At 39.0% G+C, this 14,916-nt stretch overlaps 2 long non-coding RNA genes across 2 annotated transcripts; one reads left to right on the top strand and one right to left on the bottom strand.

Annotated features, from left to right (window-relative positions):
- The first annotated feature begins 244 nt into the window (after window positions 1-244).
- On the top strand, window positions 245-9,523 carry LOC115928915. The gene is made up of 4 exons (XR_004066285.1): window positions 245-315; window positions 3,442-3,548; window positions 8,782-8,853; window positions 9,194-9,523. It is a non-coding gene; the product is annotated as an uncharacterized LOC115928915 (long non-coding RNA).
- Window positions 9,524-11,281: 1,758 nt separating this feature from the next.
- Window positions 11,282-13,646, bottom strand: LOC115928448. The gene is made up of 2 exons (XR_004066058.1): window positions 13,589-13,646; window positions 11,282-12,159 (listed from the first exon to the last, which is right to left on the bottom strand). It is a non-coding gene; the product is annotated as an uncharacterized LOC115928448 (long non-coding RNA).
- Window positions 13,647-14,916: the final 1,270 nt, after the last annotated feature.

Genomic DNA, 14,916 nt, shown 5'->3' on the forward strand with positions numbered 1-14,916 from the left:
AAATGTATGGTGGCCCTGAAGGGACATCGCGAATAGACTAAATCGCGAAAAATTCACGATAAAATTCACGATATCGTCAATTTTATCGCCAATTTTTCACGACGAAATTCACGAAATTCACGATATCGTGAACTTTATCGTGAACTTTTCACGATAAAATTGACGATATCGTATACTTTATCGTGAACTTTATCTTAAACTTTTTTCTCCTGGCTTGGGCGGGCGGGCGCTTCGTAAACAAAACCAGCCGTGGCCTAGCTTGATTGAAGACGATTATTATGACGAGACGTTTTTACGATGATTTCTGTGAAAATGGTAGGTTTAACTTCATATTATGCTCTATTTGTTTTTTATCTTTGACAAGATAGGGATAAAAGTAATTGCACAGCGAAAAAATTACCCGGTATGCAATTAATGGTCTAGAGATGCACTCAATGCATTTTCCCATACATTCATTTCCATGTTGTAATACTAATATCCTGATATAGACCTAGTATTGAGTAATGTTATTGATCTAGATCTAGGCCTACTTTTATTAGTAGGCCTACGAACTAGCACACTCAATTTCTCAAACTGAGTCCATTGCAATAGCACACTCGTACTCGTCGACTAGACGCAAACTGAGCTGAGCTGAGCTGATTCAATTCGATGTAGGCAAGCACCAGATCTAGATCTACAAATCATGATAGATAAATCCAAGGGATCGTTTAACAATGTTAAGTCTGACTCTGAGATGCAATCATGCATGGCCCTAGATCTATGTGTTATTTATAATATTACTATGTCAGTGATACAGTGTAATATCATTATTTTATGACATGATTAGGGGCGCTGGTCCGAGAATGAGGATCGTCTGCATAAACAAGGATATCCTAGTCGTAAAAACGGACAAATTGCGTTCGCGAACGTCTTTTTTTCATCGGCACTCTGCGGGTTTCAGGTTCCCAGCGCGGGCATCAGGGCATGCAAAAAAAACAGATTCCTTGTAAGAAAATAACCCCAGTCTCCTTGGCGCTTGTTCAGAAACGTATCTAAAATTTGACCCGTAACTCCGGCGTGGAGATACCCTACTATAACATACCCAAAATGAAGTAAATATTCATTAAATGTCCAAATAAGATCATGAGTTAAAAGTCGTTATGTTTATTACCTGTTTCGTGTCAATGTTTTTGTTATTTTTGGAGTATTTTTCGGAAAAACAATGATATTACTATACACTTTTTCTCAGGTTTCACGGCAAACCGCTGCACAATACAAGTGCATATCGATGGTGAATTGCGGGCGGGCGCACGCCTGTGTGAAGTTATCTACCGTAATGAGGATCCGAGACATTACTTCACACAGGCGCGCATCCGCCCGCAACCCACCATCGGTTTGCACTTGTATTGTGCAGCGGTTTGCCGTGAAAAAGTGTAGGTATACTGATATCATCGTTTTTCCGAAAAATACTCCAAAAGTAACAAGAAAATTGACACGAAACAGGTAATAAACATAACAACTTTTAACTCACGATTTTTATTTGGACATTTAATGAATATTTACTTCATTTTGGGTATGTTTTAGTAGGGTATCTCCATGCCAGAGTTACGGGTCAAATTTTGGATAGGTTTCTAAACAAGCGCCATCTTCTTTTATGGGTTGTCCGTCTTCTCGAGGATTTATCGCCCCTAATGTGAAAGTCTCTGTACAAACTTAAGTCAATGTAAAATGCATCAATAAAAACATCGCGGAATCCGTTTTTCGCATCACCAACGCGCAGATTGGAAATTGGAAACGTCTGCGAAAATGCAGATGATCCTTATTCTTGTACCAGCTTCCCTACTGAATATTGAAGCCTTAAACAAATTTCGCTTCAAAATGATCATGAAGTGGCTCAAAAAAGTAATAATCTTTGAGTGACTGGTTTTACCATACTTATTTTCCTGAATAGACTAGGCTTAGGCCCTAGTTTATAAAAACCGTTAGGAAAACGCAAAGTTTGATTTCGATTTCCAATCATAAAAAACTTGATAATCAGACAGACGATTGGCTTGTAAAAGTCACGGGATTCCTGACTGACCTAACAGAGGCTAAGCTAAAGGTTTAAAGGTTTAAAATTATGATTGCAGCATGAGCTAAATCCATGATTTTGTTTCAGAATCTGAGGCAATGTTACCGAGTCACTTTAAGTTAGATCTATATTACTATTAGGTATTTACTAGTCTATTTAGTGAATTACGGCTAGCACCCAGGCCGGGGCCCGTTTCTCGAAACCGTCATAAGTCTAACTTCTTGACCAAATCAGCTTTAGTAAGCTACTTGTCCGCTACATGTTTCACCAGGCGCGTAGCCAGGGGGGGGGGGCGGTGGGGGCAGTCGCCCCCCCCCCAAAAAAAACGCCGGCCAAAAAAAAAAGAGAGAGAAAGAGGAGAAGAAAAAAAGAAAGAGGACGTAGGAAGAAGAAGGGAAAAGGAGTCGAGAACGGTACAACGAATCGTCAAAGCTTTCGCGATTCGCGCGGGAAGGGGGAACTGAGTTCAAATTTAGGATTAAGGGTCGGGAAAGGTACAACGAATCGTCTTATTTCTCTAATAATTTAATGAAACGTCAAAACTTCGCACGAGAGGGGGGGGGGGAAACAGAATTCAGACAATGATTAAGAGTCGAGAAAGGTACAAGGAATCGTCTTCTTTCTCTTATAATTTAATAAAACGTCAAAGCTTCGCGTGAGAGGGAGGAGGGACTAAATTCAGACAAGGATAATGAGTCGAGAAAGGTACAACGAATCGTCTTCTTTCAAAGCTTCCGCGCTTCGCGCGAAAGGGGGACTGAATACAGATAAGGATTAAGAGTCGGAAAATTAGGTACAACGAATCATCTCTTTTCTCTAATATTTTAATGAAACGTCAAAGCTTCGCGTGAGAGGGGACTGAATTCAAACAAGGATAATGAGTCGAAAAAGGTACAACGAATCGTCTTCTTTCAAAGCTTCCGCGCTTCCGCTTCCGCGCTGCACCCACCCCCCTAAGGAGCGCGCTTCGCGCGCTCTTTAAGTGATTTGCACGCTTTGCGTGCTCACTACCGCCCCCCCCCCTAAAATGAAATCCTGGCTACGCGCTTGTGTTTCACTAAGACCTCTTTGCCAAGATTAAGGACAACATCCTGACTAAGTACTACCGTATGTATTTATGACGCCTCTGACACGGTTATATCTCTGTCATAAACTTGATAAAAACATAAGACTCATAACTTTTTAGTCGATGGGCAGCGAACTCGTAGAGTCCTACGATGCATGAAGTCTAACCGTAAAAGGGTAATCCAATCACAGTGTGATTATCTTACAAAAATTCATCTCTTGGAGTAAAAAAAAAGTGTTATGATGTTTTTCTTTTTGTTTTATAATGTGCAAAGTTTATCACTAGATTTTGTTTGCATATGTTTCTTTTATTATTGATTCAACAGATTACCTGGTTGGCATTCATGCAAGCAAGCCCTACAACTTGTAGTACAACTGCCATGTATCAACACTCCATACAAACCAGCTCAGGATGATGGGAACTAAGCTGAATGTATCCTTATTGAGTGTATGCGTTGAAATGATAACAAAATAAAAATTATCTTAGATAATGATGGGTTATAGATTGCTAAGCTGCTGTTACAGACACTGATATTGTTTCCCTTCATATCCCTCGCATTCCCTTCTCTTTAACAACCCCTGGGGGCTGGCCTAAGATGTTGTTTTCTTTATGAAGGAGTGTTACTACAGTCGAACGGCTTGTAATGCTTTTTTTTTAATTGTCCTTGCTAAAAACCTAGTTGATACATATGATAATATAGTTGGGAGAATTCGGGAATTAAGCAGATCATTTTTTCAAATTTTGATAGCCTGTTTTCACTCAAACTTTCAGATTATCTTTAAATGTATATCGAGCATTGAAGTCACTACCTTATCACCATTTTCTCTCATCTGAACAATGTTAACAAGAACCTTAAATGAAGCTTGCACAAGAAATACTTTTATTTGTAAAGGTATGAACTAGAAATGTCCAATAGACACCAGTTTAAATATAAAAAGGACTACTTTATTTTTAAGACCTGTTAGAATTGTCAATGGAGAATTGGGCAGTTACCCTTTTTGTTTAAAAGTTGAAATGCAGTGTACATACCACATGTATGTTCATCTAAAGGTCTGTTAAAATGAGATCTGCTTACTATTCATAAGGACCGCTATTCATAAGGACCGCTATTCATAAGGACCGCTATTCATAAGGACCACTATTCATAATTTGAGAAAAGGGTCATTATTCATTAGGGTCATTATTCATACATGTAAGAACCGCTATTCATAATCGAATAGGAGGGTTGCTTTTCATAATGTGAGAAGAGGGTGGCTATTCATGATGCGGAATGAGGGTCGCTATTCAAAATAAGAGAAAAGGGTCATTATTCATAAGGACTGCTTTCATAAGGACCGCTATTCATAAGGACCACTATTCATAATTTGAGAAAAGGGTCACTATTCATTAGGGTCTTTATTCATACATGTAAGAACCGCTACTCATAATCGAAGAAAGGGGTGGCTATTCATAATACGAGAAGAGGGTGGCTATTCATAATACGAGAAGGGGGTCGCTATTCATAATACGAGAAGAGGGTGGCTATTCATAATACAATAAGAGGGTTCGCTATTCATAATACAGAAAGGGTCGCTATTCATAGAAATTAAATAAGCAAACAAAATTATATTAAAGGTAATACAAAGTTTGGTATGGGGTCATGAATTTGGTTCAAATGAATATATTGGAAGCATATGCGATACTACAGTATTCAGTGATCGTTGTCGCGGTTGAAATCAAGTTTAAAGAAGAAATTGTAAATAATAAACTCTTTATGTTGTATAGCTCCCTCTAAAGGTCAAGATATTAATTTAGCATTAAAACAATGTTTCTTGACTAAAATCGACCGATTGGCTATTCCCGTTTGGAAATTATATATCACAACTGCATATTCTGAGATGTTCATTTTAGCAGCTACCATTGGATGGCCGTATAGGCATTGATATTCAAATTTTCTCGAAAGCAGAAGTGTTTAGGGGCTAAATTTTCTAGTGCTTGTAATGCATCCTTAGGGCATCCAAATATATCAACATTTTCAAGAATCGCTATCCGGCCATTTTCAAAATTCCCAAAACTTTGTATTATCTTTAAGAAAGGGGGGGGGACAAATTACAATAGGTGAATAGGATTATATGTGTGTTGGGTTTTACTGTATTTTTTGTCACCACAGGAGCGGGGCAGATTCATAAGCTAAATGAAGGTAATGGGGATGTCTCTATATAATCATCAAAGATAAAAGGTACAATATACTTTAAAAAAAGACATACCGGTAATACAGGGTACGCCATCGTTCGCATAACGCCTAACGGTCACAATATCATATCTTAAAGGTTCTATGTCCCATTTGCAGGCCAAAAAAATGAAAAAGTTAAATTCCAACTGCATTTGAAAGATAATACTAATTTAGAACTTCCCTAAAAAAGGTGGGGCTTGAAAATGTCAAGTGGGAAAATAACGACTATTAGTTGTCAAATCGACTTTAGGGCTATAAAGCCCAAAAGTAATAGTCTTGATTTTCAGACAATTGTACCGAATGGTCATACCTTTTATGCTGCGCAAAGATTCAATCAGTTTAATCTTGGCCATCACAAGAAGTGGGTTATTGATGTAGACAAATGCTCATGTACCCTTTACAACTCTTTTCATGTATGTCATTACCAAAGAAGAAAAAAGCCAGTCAGTCACTCAATAGTGTCTGACAGTGAAGTCTAGCAAGTAAACGGGTTTCCTTGCATAATTTGAATATGAGGACACTGCTAACGTTTACATTTCACAGATAGGACATACATGACATATGCATAATTCCTGCAAAGTTCTACAGAATTTGAGGTTGGCTGCAAAAGGGACATAGTACCTTTAATGGCTTAAAATCTTGAAAATCTAACTTCCTTACTTATATGGAAAATATATCTTGCTATATTGTGTATAATTTATGAAAGGATGGTATATAACCAGGCCCGGATCCAGAGGGGGGGGGGGGGGGGGGGGCCAGCGGGCCTTGCCCCCCCCCCCCCCCAAAAAAAAGAGAGAGAGAGAGAGAAGGAAACGAAGGGAAAGAGGGGAGAAAGGGAAAGAAAGAAGAGGAAGAAGAGTTGCAATTTTCCCGCCAACAAGTTGCAGTTCGGGGGGGGGGGGGCAAAAAGCCCTTGCCTCCCCCCTTCCCCCACCCCCCAAAACGGGGGGAAGGAAGGCAAAGGGAAATAGGAGAGCTAAAAGGGAACAAAAAAGAGGAAGAAAAAAAGAAGGGGAGAACAGTTACGATTTTTCCCGCCAATAAGGTGTAGATCGGGGGGGGGGGGGCTTGGTTTATTTCTAATTCGATACCGGTGATTTACAAATGCTGCTGAAATGACATAATTTTCAGAGATTTTTTCCTCAATGTTTAGTAAATTATACTTTTTTATGCGTTTGTTGGAAAATGGCAAATTCATGAAGAAAGAAAGAAAGAATAGTGACCTGCCTTTGTCACAAAATAATAAGATGTCAAAATTTGCTCATCTGACCTTTATTAAATGCCTAAAACCCCTGAGCTTCGGGGGCTCCACCCGTCGACCCCACCAGGGGCCCTAAGGCGGGCCCCTGCATGCTTATGTGACCGTTATAAAATGCCTAAAACCCCTGAACTTCTGGAGGCTCCGTCCCGTGGACCCCACGCCAATTCATGTCCTGCCAGTGTCACAAATAAGGTATCAAAATATGCTCATCTGACCGTAATTAATTGCCTGAAACCCCTGAGCTTCCGGGGCTCCACCCCCTGGACCCCACACCAATTCTTAACCTGCCAGTGTCACAAATAAGGTATACAAATATGCTCACCTGACTGTAATTATTGCCCAAAGCCCCTGAGCTTCAGAGGCTCTGCCCCCTGGAGCTAACCTAATTTGTGTCCTGTCAATGTCACAAATAAGGTATCAAAATATGCTCAGTTGACTGTTACTAAATGCCTATACCCCCTGAGCTTCTGGGGCTCCACCCCCTGGACCCCACACCAATTCTTAACCTGCTAGTGTCACAAATAAGGTATACAAATATGCTCACCTGACTGTAATTATTGCCCAAAGCCCCTGAGCTTCAGGGGCTCTGCCCCCTGGAGCTAACCTAATTTGTGTCCTGTCAATGTCACAAATAAGGTATCAAAAGATGCTAATCTGACCGTAATTTATTGCCCAAAACCCCTGAGCTTCCGGGGCTCCATCCCCTGGACCCCACACCAATTCTTAACCTGCCAGTGTCACAAATAAGGTATACAAATATGCTCACCTGACTGTAATTATTGCCCAAAGCCCCTGAGCTTCAGAGGCTCTGCCCCCTGGAGCTAACCTAATTTGTGTCCTGTCAATGTCACAAATAAGGTATCAAAATATGCTCAGTTGACTGTTATTAAATGCCTATACCCCCTGAGCTTCTGGGGCTCCACCCCCTGGACCCCACACCAATTCTTAACCTGCTAGTGTCACAAATAAGGTATACAAATATGCTCACCTGACTGTAATTATTGCCCAAAGCCCCTGAGCTTCAGGGGCTCTGCCCCCTGGAGCTAACCTAATTTGTGTCCTGTCAATGTCACAAATAAGGTATCAAAAGATGCTAATCTGACCGTAATTTATTGCCCAAAACCTCTGAGCTTCTGGGGGCTCCGCCCCTGGACCCCACGCCAATTCGTGACCTGTCAGTGTCACAAATAGGGTATACAAATATGCTCATCGATGGTAATTTAATGTATAAAACTCCTGAGCTTCTAGGGGCTCCACCCCTTGACCCCCGCAGGGGCTTCCCCCAAGACCCCACGCCAATTTATGCAATGCTCTACCTAATCGTACATACCTACCCCCCCCCCCATCACCTACTTTAGAAACGTTCAGCGGGGCCTGCATGTAAGAGTGGGGTGGTGCGGATCTTTTTTGTCTATCCCCTTGACGAAAATTGTTGGTAATATGTTCTTTTCCTAAGGGAATGCTGCAGGGAGGGTGGGCCGAATGGCGCAGCGTGTTCGGACTGATTGGGGGTAGGGGTGATGTACATTATTGTAGCACGCCTTTTTTCTTTATTTCTTCAAAAATGTTTGTTTTTAATAAATGTTTTCGACAAATATTCAAGGCCATGTATCATCCCCCCCCCCCCATCGATACGCCACAGCCATGGGAGTGGGGGTGTCCCCTTTTCAAAATTCCCCTTTCTTGTTATTATTTTGTTTGCTTATTTAATTTTTATGAATAACGACCCTCATTCATTATTATGAATAGCGACCCTCTTCCCGTATTATGAATAGCAACCTTCTTCCTGTATTATGAATAGCGATCCTCATTCCGCATTATGAATCGAGCGAGGTTACCATTTCTATAATATTGGCATCAAGAGAACTGTACTGGTACATTGGTATGCTTACGAGTCTTAATGTTCTTTTAATCAGGAACAATGTCACAGACCTAAATGTATGACCTTTGAAATATTTCAAGTCATTGTAAATGTGCAATTCATTTGATGTCAACCCCAAAAGTGTTCTGCAATACTTCACTTTATGTGTAAACCATTGGTAGGATCTTAACACATGAGTAACTAGTATTCCAAAGCTAACCACTTGATATAATAGATGTTAAAACAGTTATTTAGTGTATATGTGGATGCTTTTCTAAGTTTAAAAAAAAATTGTTTTGCTCCTTGATTTCACAAATTCTATAATGCACAGTACTTTACCAGATTGCCTCTTACGGTAGCAGGGTATTCATGGAGCATTATCGAGATGGCATCAGGAAGAGAGGTATGAACTATGAAACAATTTGTTTAAAAGTGATGTTTTTGTATTTGTTATAATTTTATTCATTGATGTACCTAACCCGAAATATAAATCTTTCAAAAACCTGGAACATTTCTTAATAACATAAAACCAACCTTCATGTATCATTGCTTTGAATGGCATGCTTATAAAATATCTGATAATGCTATTGCATAATTTTAAATCAACTATTGGGGGCTCCTGTTTATGTATCATTATATGATTGTTTTGCACATGTAAGCGTTGCTGGGTGGAATATTATTATAGTATATATTTAATTGTATTTAGGGTTTAAACTGTGATATATTTATCTTTCCCTTTATAGTGTTCGGCAGGTGAAGCGCATTTGTAGAAGCCTCAGACTTCGACGCCACTGCCCAGAATCATCTGAGTAGGACATTGCCCGAGCTATTTGTCCGATGCCCTCTCGCCTTATCCTTGCTGATCACACTGTCCAACACTGCAATGTCATCAAGCTGCCAATATCAAATTGTGTCCTTGTAATGCCCTTATTTAACTGTTTAGCAGCTCAATAAATAGTGTACATTCAGAGCTTCTTACTAAAGGTATTACAAAGTTTTGGTAAGGGGTCTTGAATTTGGTTCAAATAAACATATTGGAAGCATATACTATCCTACAATAATCAGTGATCGTTGTCGCGGTTGAAATCGATTCTAAAGTTATGAAATTGTAAATAATTAACTTTTTATGTTGTATAGCTCCCTCTCAAAGTCAATATATTTGTCAATACTTTAGCCTCCCCCTCTATGAAAAACGTTCCACGAGGCCTGCATGTACAATGTTAGAGTGGGGATGCTGATTTTGTTCTCCCCCCCCCCCCCCAACGTTTTTGTTCAATATACGCCACTGCTCCCCTGTCCCTCGCATTTCGTCCCCCCGGTCATGAAAAGAAGTCGCCACCCCTGCAAATAAGCATTTCCGCCAATTATGTTATTAAATGTACTTCTTCTGTTTTGTCTTTCACACTAAATAGATGGGCATTTTTAAGCACATTTTTAAAATGTTCTTGAAAATCTATTACAAAAACTGTGTGTATCAACTACAGATCTATTTTCCTATGTTCATACTTGGTTATACAGTTTATATTAAAATAACCTAACAAATGTTACCATAATCATGTTTGGTGTTGGTTATTACTTCATGTGTCAACAAACACTACACGTTTCAAGTGTAATCAGTTTTTGAGAGGTTTCAAGAAATGTAAAGTGTTAGCAGCCCAAATTTTGTGGCAAAAATTAACACACACTTCTGCAAATATTTTTAAAACAAATATGTTTGAAGATGAATATTGATGACAGAATGCCCTTATTGAGTTTACTGTTGTAGGCAGAAAACCCCAATTTCAGTTTCTTAAATTTTGCAGCAGTTTTTGTTTCAATATCACTTTATTAACAATCATGATTATAGTACATACACTTGTATAGATACTACAAGTAGAAAAGAGAAGAAGCACAGGTCATGTTTTATTATTAACAATGCAGGGCTAATACTTCATATTATTCATACTGAAATTCGTGATGCATAATGTAGACAAATATTAACGGACACGTTTAACATATCGTCTGTTTGGGGTCACAAGGGCCCTGACTCCATGTCAAAGTAATACAGATCAATGCCACTGTGGCTCCAAACAGACAATGCTACATGCATTCAAAATGAATAAATAGAATTTAGAAACAATATATGTGAATGATATGTGTAAATTACATTATAGAGAGAGAAAACAAATTAATTTTATCTGAACTCTACATTCATACAAAAGCTGTAGAACAAGTATGAATGATGAATTAAGCATAACAAGAAACGGGACCAAGAGGAATGATAGGAAGCAGAATGAGAAGAAGAAATAAGAATGAGAGGGGTAAAGGGGGCAGAAGAAGAAAGAGAAGAAGAAAAATAGACAGAAAGAGAATAAAAAGAAGGGAGAAAAGAGAAGAAAGAAAGAAAAGGAGGGGATCAAGAAACAGGAAGAAAAAGAGTAAGAATGTGGAATATGCATTTATTAAGACTTCAGAAGGCTGTGGCCCTCCCAACATGGCTTATCCTTAGAGCAGTATATTGAAAAGGAAGAAGTTACTGCAATCTTTGATACGGTGTAAAATACGTTCAGAAATTATACAGACGTGTCCTTGTATCAAACACAATCAAACAAGATCAAATAATTGGATCAAATTACCATAAAAAATGAGTGCTTCAGAGCATGTTTGTGGCTTTTTTAAATGATGTTGCTGCATATAGAGTTTTGGCAAGAACTGGATTAGGAGTTGAATGATCATGATCGTAACTTGGTCAACATCCCAATTAATTCCTAATTTAATTCTTCCTTTTCTCTCTACTGTGATTCACGAGAGACCAGACAGCTATAATAAAAAAAAATAGTGGACACAAGATATATCATTTAAACCATGAGCGTTTATTCAAATCAGTGCTAAAATCTAGCCGGGAAATATTCCAATAACAGTCACATGTTAACAATTAAGGTAGTCTATTTATAAAGCGAAAGACTGCCGCTTTTCAAATTACACTACATTATCATCAAACTTGTCAAATGCGTTGATGTTATTGTCAATGATGATGAACCGACGATGTCAAAGAAACAATTAGGGTCTATTCTGTCGATGACGACAAAGGTAGAGTTTCTGATGATCTCGAAGAAACAAGATTTGACGATGTGGAAAAGAAGACCCAAATTTCTGACGATGTCGAAGAAACAAAAAGAGACGATGTGGAAAAGAAAAGCAAAGTTTCTGACGATGTGGAAGGTAAGCGTAAATCCTGATCTTCAAACAAAGAACGGAAATCGACGGTGTAAATATACAAACTGGGGTTTGTATACTGTTAAACAGAAAGATGGCGTGGTCTTCATACAAAGAAACGATGTCGATGATGGCGAAAGTAAAGTTATCATGATGATTATGAACGAAGAAACGAATGGTCGATGTCAAAGGTAGAATTCTGATGATGAATGAAGACACGGAAGGTCAATGTTGACGATAAAAAAGGAAAATGGCGACTTTCAAACAACCAAAATAAGGTTTTCAGCACAAAAGTGATGATGCAGACAAGTCGGTCAAACTGTTGCTTTATTGATATATTGCCGAAACAACACAATACAAAAGAAATATCACTGGATACTGAATGGTGCCAAATCGAGGAGGACCAAAAAAGCAAAGGTCCTCCCGTTACCACTTTCTCCCATTGCCAAACAGTACTGTTGATCAATTAAATCCAATTGCGTCACATCTATTTCATGCTTGTAGTCAGTAGCTCCTGCAATAATAACATAAAGAATACATTTTTGATTACACAGAGAAACAGAATTTAGACAATTATTTGGCAGAGAGATTTTCAGGATTGAATACAAGTTTGATTTTGCTCCAGAAGTTTAGATCTATCACTGCATCAGTGTCATAAATTATCAATTATCTCCAAGCTCCGATACAGTTTTACATATTGTTAGTGTAAATTACCACGGTTAACAGTCCGTGTCTGCATGCATGGGCCTGGCCATGTACAATTTTTGGTTTATTTTTTAAATAAATATCTTTCAAACCCTGCTCTGCAGGTGCAGTACCATCACTCTGGAAACAATATCCGACCTAGGCCACACATAGCAGCATTAGTGTACTTTTTTGTATTATCTCTATTGATTTTCAACATTTTAAACATCACTGTACAAAACTCAACTGAGATCACTCAAAATAAATTGGTAGTACCAATTTATTTTGAGTGATCTCAGTTGAGTTTTGTACAGTGTTGTTTAAAATGTTGAGAATCAATAGAGATAATACAAAAAAGTATAGGTGTCATCAATTGTCACTAAATTAGTGACAATTGATGACACCTATATAGCAGTAAAATAGTCTTTTCAACTAACCGATGTTAGAAAAAATTCTTTGAAAATTAAAATCGCGAGTCTACTGTCAAACTTGCCGATCATATCAGCCACTTCGTACTCATTGTGTTCACGAGTGTGTAATTGTGTGCAATAGATTGCCCTCTCAGCAAGTATGCAGCGCTATAGAGGTCAATACGCATTAGCATTGTCTACTAGTGCTACTATGCTTTACTGGAGTGACCTAGGCTAGGCCCTAGCTTAATTAATAATTCATGTTGTTGCAAGCATTGAAAAAAATATTAAAATAAAATGTCTGCCAATGCAATAATCACTGGAGCCTATAGCCTACATGTAGGTCTGCAGCTGCATGCAGCTAGTGCACTAGACCGAATTTTCCGTCTCTTTCGTTCGTTAGCCTCTTATTGGGGTAGGGTCGGCTCTCTAGGGTCGGCTCTCTCTTTAGAGAGAGCCGACCCTACCCCAATAAGAGGCTTACGAACGAAAGAGAGGCAAAATTCGGTCTACTACTACTAGTGCACTAGAATGCTACTATAATTTTGCTAGCCGCTGCTACCTATTACTTATTAGTATTAGTTCTACATCGACTCTGTCAGTCTTTGTTGACTCAGTTTGAGAAATTGAGTGTGCTAGTATGTAGGCCTACTAATAAAAGTAGGCCTAGATCTAGATCAATTACATTACTCAATAGATATTACAACATGGAAATGAATGTATGGGAAAAACAGTGTATCTCTAGACCATTAATTGCATACCGGGTAATTTTTCCGCTGTGCGATTACTTTTATCCCTATCTTGTCAAAGATAAAAAACAAATAGAGCATAATATGAAGTTAAACCTACCATTTTCACAGAAATCATCGTAAAAACGTCTCGTCATAATAATCGTCTTCAATCAAACTAGGCCACGGCTGGTTTTGTTTACGAAGCGCCCGCCCGCCCAAGCCAGGAGAAAAAAGTTTAAGATAAAGTTCACGATAAAGTATACGATATCGTATATTTTATCGTGAACTTTATCGTGAACTTTTCACGATAAAGTTCACGATATCGTGAATTTCGTGAATTTCGTCGTGAAAAATTGGCGATAAAATTGACGATATCGTGAATTTTATCGCCAATTTTTCGCGATTTAGTCTATTCGCGATGTCCCTTCAGGGCCACCATAGAAATGAGTGAAAATTTCAGGACAAGTCACTGGGGCTTATGCCGAAAGGGTGGGAAGCGTCGCGTCGCATGATTTGAACGCGACCATTCTTCCAAAGCCCCCCACCCTCCTACCCCCCGGACGCGAATTTTTTTTCCGTACTCGAGAGGGCAAATACCCCATGTGCGCATGCGCGTGGACTTGTGATTTCTCTGCTACTTCCCATACGAAATGTATGTATTCGCATCTACTGTGCACGATTCGCGTTCTACGAGTAAACGATGGCATAGTAGTCTTCAAACACAGACTCTGATTTGCCAGTTTGACAAAACAATTACGCATATATCGTGCGTAGCAATAGTACTAGTATTCAAGTCTGAGTAGTTGTATGATTCAGACATTTTAGTGCTTACAGAAATGCATCCCAAATTGAATAGCATGGTATAGTAGTCTGCAAGCACAGACGCTAATCGGACAGTTTGACAACATAGTGTCTTGAGTAGTGCTTTATATTCAAATATGTGTAGTTTTATGATTCAGACCCTACTGGTGCGTGTATTGGAAAGGCATCTCAACTTGCAGAGTGGCATAGTAGTCTGCAAGCACAGACGCTAATCTGACAGTTTGACAAAATAGTGTTATTCAAGTCTGAGTAGTTTTATGATTCAGACCCTACTGGTGCGTGTATTGGAAATGCACCTCAACTTATAGAGTGGCATAGTAGTATGCAAGCACAGACTCTCCTTTGACAGTTTGACAGAATAATATAGGCCTATTGTGTATTGAGTAGTGCTTTTATTCAAGTTTTCGTAGTTTTCTGTGTTGTGCCACTGCTCTCTCACTCTCACTCTCTCTCTCTCTCTCTCTCTCTTTCTCTCTCTCTAGCTCTCCCTCCAGTATGCTCGCACTCTCTGTATTACTTTTATTTATAATCATGGTCTGCTGAGAGCCAGAAGGATGCAAAACTACTCAGACTTGAATAACACTATTTTGTCAAACTGTCAGATTAGCGTCTGTGCTTGCAGAC

The sequence above is a fragment of the Strongylocentrotus purpuratus genome, unplaced genomic scaffold, assembly GCF_000002235.5.
Source record: "Strongylocentrotus purpuratus isolate Spur 01 unplaced genomic scaffold, Spur_5.0 spur5_scaffold_3, whole genome shotgun sequence".
Taxonomy (NCBI): domain Eukaryota; kingdom Metazoa; phylum Echinodermata; class Echinoidea; order Camarodonta; family Strongylocentrotidae; genus Strongylocentrotus; species Strongylocentrotus purpuratus.